The sequence below is a fragment of the Humulus lupulus genome, chromosome 4 (genome assembly GCF_963169125.1).
Source record: "Humulus lupulus chromosome 4, drHumLupu1.1, whole genome shotgun sequence".
Taxonomy (NCBI): Eukaryota; Viridiplantae; Streptophyta; class Magnoliopsida; order Rosales; family Cannabaceae; genus Humulus; species Humulus lupulus.
Window position 1 is genome coordinate 217,896,290 of NC_084796.1, and position 4,845 is coordinate 217,901,134.

Sequence of the window (4,845 nt, forward strand, 5' to 3'; positions counted from 1 at the left end):
ACTGACTTTGATATGATACTGGGTATGGATTGGTTGGCAAAGTATGGGGCAACCATTGACTGTAGAAGGAAGATGATCACCTTTGAGCCTGAGGGTGAGGATCCTTTTGTATTTGTTGGTACTGTGCATGGACCCCGTATTCCTATGATTTCTGCATTGAGGGCTAGGGATTTATTGCAAGGGGGTTGCATTGGATTCTTAGCCAGTGTGGTTGATACCACTAAGGTCGTGCCAGTGAGACCAGAGGATACTAGACTTGTGTGTGAGTTTCTGGATGTGTTTCCAGAGGATTTGCCAGGGTTGCCACCACACAGAGAGATTGAGTTCGTTATAGAACTGGCCCCAGGGACGGAGCCAGTGTCTAGAGCACCATACAGAATGGCCCCAGCTGAGTTGAAAGAATTAAAGGTACAGCTGCAAGAGCTGTTGGATTTGGGTTTTATCAGACCTAGCTTTTCACCTTGGGGTGCGCCAGTTCTGTTTGTGAAGAAGAAAGATGGTTCTCTGAGGATGTGTATAGATTACAGGGAACTGAATAAGCTGACAATTAAGAACCGGTATCCTTTGCCAAGGATCGATGATCTGTTTGATCAGTTGCAGGGTAAGACGGTATTCTCTAAAATTGACCTTCGATCTGGTTATCATCAGTTGAGGGTTAAGGAGGGAGACATACCGAAGACCACTTTTCGCACTAGGTATGAGCATTATGAGTTTCTAGTTATGTCACTTGGGTTGACTAATGCCCCTGCCGCTTTTATGGATATGATGAACAGGGTGTTCAAGGATTATTTGGACCAGTTTGTGATCGTCTTCATCGATGATATTCTGGTGTATTCTCAGACTGAGTCAGAGCATGAGCATCATCTGAGGTTAGTTCTACAGAGATTGAGAGAACATAGATTGTTTGCAAAGTTCAAGAAATGTGAATTCTGGTTGTCTCAGGTGTCCTTCCTTGGGCACATTGTCAGTAAGGAGGGGATTACAGTGGATCCATCAAAGATTGAAGCGGTCAGAGATTGGCCAAGGCCAAAGAATGCTTCTGAGATTAGGAGTTTCCTTGGATTGGCAGGGTATTACAGACGTTTTGTGGAAGGGTTTTCAAAGATTACTACTTCGTTGACTGAGTTGACACGCAAGGGTCAGAAGTTTGTGTGGTCAGACAAATGTGAGAACAGCTTCCAAGAGTTGAAACAGAGATTGATTACAGCTCCAGTTCTGAGTCTTCCTATAGACCAGGAGAAGTTTGTGATATACTGCGATGCTTCTCATCAGGGATTGGGCTGTGTTTTGATGCAATCAGAGAGAGTTATAGCCTATGCTTCTCGTCAACTGAAGGAGTATGAGAAAAGGTATCCTACCCATGACTTAGAGTTGGTAGCGGTGGTTTTTGCTTTAAAGATATGGAGGCACTATCTCTATGGAGAGAAGTGTGAGATTTATACAGACCACAAGAGCCTGAAGTACTTCTTCACTCAGAAGGACTTGAATATGAGACAAAGGCGTTGGCTGGAATTAGTGAAAGATTATGATTGTGAGATTCTGTATCACCCAGGGAAAGCCAACGTGGTAGCTGATGCTTTAAGCCGGAAGGGTCCGGGATAGATTCATGGTATTAGGCTGATAGCCAGGGAGTTAGCTGATGATATGACTAGAGCTGGTATAGAGTTGTTGGTAGGCCAGTTGGCCAACGTTACGCTACAGTCTACGTTGCTAGAGGGGATTAAAGAGGGCCAGTTGAGTGATCCACAACTGATCAAGATTAGAGAGGATGTCTTGGCTGGAGCATCCAGGGATTATACAGTGTCTGATTTGGGGTTGTTGAGATACAAGGGGCGGATATGTGTTCCGTTAGACACTACGTTGAGGCAGGAGATTCTGGATGAATCTCATACTACACCTTACTCTTTGCATCCAGGCACCACGAAGATGTACCAGGATGTAAGATCATTGTACTGGTGGTCAGGGATGAAGAGAGATGTAGTGGATTATGTGGCTAAGTGCTTGACATGTCAACAGGTCAAGGCTGAGCATCAGAGGCCGGCAGGGTTACTGCAGCCTCTGGATATCCCAGAGTGGAAGTGGGAAGACATCACAATGGATTTTGTGGTGGGCTTGCCCAGGACAGTTGGTCAGCATGATTCCATTTGGGTGATAGTAGATCGCTATACCAAGTCAGCTCACTTTCTACCAGTGAGGACTACTTATACCGTTGATCAGTATGCAGATCTCTATGTGAGAGAGATCGTGCGCCTCCATGGAGCTCCTAGGTCGATCGTGTCAGATCGGGACCCTACATTCACTTCCAAGTTCTGGAAGAGTTTACAGACAGCCATGGGTACACGACTGAAGTTCAGTACAGCTTATCATCCTCAGACAGATGGGCAATCTGAGAGGACGATTCAGATATTAGAAGATATGCTGCGGGCATGTGTGCTGGACTTTGGTGGATCATGGAGTAAGTATCTGCCTTTGATAGAGTTCTCCTATAGTAACAGTTATCAGTCTACCATTGGTGTTGCACCTTATGAGATGCTATATGGTAGGAAGTGTAGATCTCCCATTCATTGGGATGAGACAGGTGAAAGGAGATACTTAGGTCCTGAGGCGGTTCAGAGGACCAGTGAGGCTATTGATAAGATTAGAGCTCGGATGCTTACTTCTCAGAGTACACAGAAGAGCTATGCAGATCCCAAACGCAGGAACGTGGAGTTCCAGGTAGAAGACTATGTCTTCCTTAGAGTCTCACCATGGAATGGGGTGAGAAGGTTTGGGAAGAAAGGCAAGCTGAGTCCCAGGTTTGTAGGTCCATTTGAGATTCTGGAGAGGATTGGTCAAGTGGCTTATAGGCTAGCTTTGCCTCCGGCGTTGTCGGCCGTGCATAATGTATTCCATGTATCCGCTCTTCGGAGGTATGTATCTGATGAGAGACATGTTTTGAGTTATGAAGATCTGGAGCTTGAACCAGATCTTTCCTTTGAGGAGCAACCTGTTCAGATACTTGATCAGAAGGATAAAGTCCTCAGAAACAAGACAATACCTTTGGTTAAGGTATTGTGGAGGAACAGCAAGGTCGAGGAGGCGACCTGGGAGCTGGAGTCTGATATGCGGAATCAGTATCCCGAGCTGTTCAGGTAAATTTCGAGGACGAAATTTCTGTAAGGAGGGGATAGTTGTAATGCCCCGGATTCCCTATTATGGTTAATGGCTGGATTAGTAGGCCGGGAGGGCCATAACTGTTTAATTATGCCATAACTGTTTAATTATGCCATTAAATGTGTTTATGCATGTTTATGAGAATTATATTATCATATGATGTTAAATGCATGCATGTGAGTCCACATATGTTTACAGGGGTATTCTGGTAATTTGGCCCGTTGAGGGTATAATTCAATACTTGTTTGTATGATGATGATATATTGTGAGACCACATTATAATGTGGATTGGTTCGAGTATTCCGACATGAGACGATCTTTAAACATGATTTATCGGTTTGGTCGTAACAGGTTTGAGCTCGGGGCTCGGGGTAAGTCTCGGGGTGATATTAAAGGTTATAGCATTACCGGGGATTTTAGGGTAACGGGTTATGAAATATTGGTGTTCGAGGATATTAAGATTAGCGGGAATTGGGAAGCGTTAATTATGATTAACGGGTTAAGCTAGAAGTACCAATTTTACCCCTAGAATAGTTTGAAAGGCTTTAGATGACACAAGGGCATTTTGGTCTTTTTAGGGGTGGATATATATTAACTTAAGTAACTTAGAAGGCTGTAGATTAAAACAGAGTAAAACAGGGGTTAGTTCCTTCTCTTCCCGTACCTTCTCATAGCCTCATCTTCTCCATTGCCTTCTTTGAGAGTTTTGAGTTCTTGGTGGAGGTTCAAGCTAGAGGAACTTAGGGCTGGGTTGGAGACTTGGTTCTGCTTGTGTGGGAAGTTCAAAACAAGTTCTAAGGTAAGCTTTGACCATTGAATTCAAGTTAAGCTCTGTTTTTGTTCTAGCTTTTGAATCATGAGTTTTGATGTGGGAAGTGAGAATCAAAGGAGGTTTTTGGTGTTAGTTGATTGGGTTTTGGTGAGGAGGTGTATGGGTAAGGTTTGGGGGTTCAATTACATGTATGGAGAAGGTTCTATGATGGTTTGAGAGACTGGTTTGAGAGGGAAACGAACAGGGAGAAAATCTGGTTCGTGTGTGGCCGTTCTAGCTTTTCTGGGCTGGGTGCCGCGGCAAGGCTTTTGTGTGCCGCGGCCCAGGAGCGTCTGGCAGATAGGCTTGGGGGCGTGCCGCGGCACAGCTTTTTGGAGACACGGCCCATGAGGCCAATTTTGCTAAAAAGTGGATTTTAGCTTAGGGATTCAAACCATAGGCCTCGGGGTTGGACCTAGTACCCGGTTGGGTAGTATTTGAGGTCTCGGGGGCTGGGTTTTGGTTTGGGAAACCCTCAGTTATCATTTTTATTGATGAATCCTATATTTTGGTTATGACCAGGTGACCATCAAAGAATTTAAAGATTGATCGTTCTCAGGGGTCGTTCATATTATAATACTCACTCGAACCAGTGGTAAGAAAACGGTGTTTGAGTACAGTTGCACCCTGTATAGGTATATGACATGCGTGGTTTGATACTTGAGGCATGTTGGTTGATATATTTGGACATGGATTGCATATTAAATGCTGTTGAACGTTGTTTACCGGTTGAGACACTGACTAGTCAGGGACCAACTCTAAAGTCGAGAATCATGCATTGAATGGCTCTATAGCATTAATGCCAGACCGACCCTAGGGTCGAGAAACTTATAAGCGCTTGCCTGGCTTACAACCAGATGAATATAGCCAAGGTATAAGAC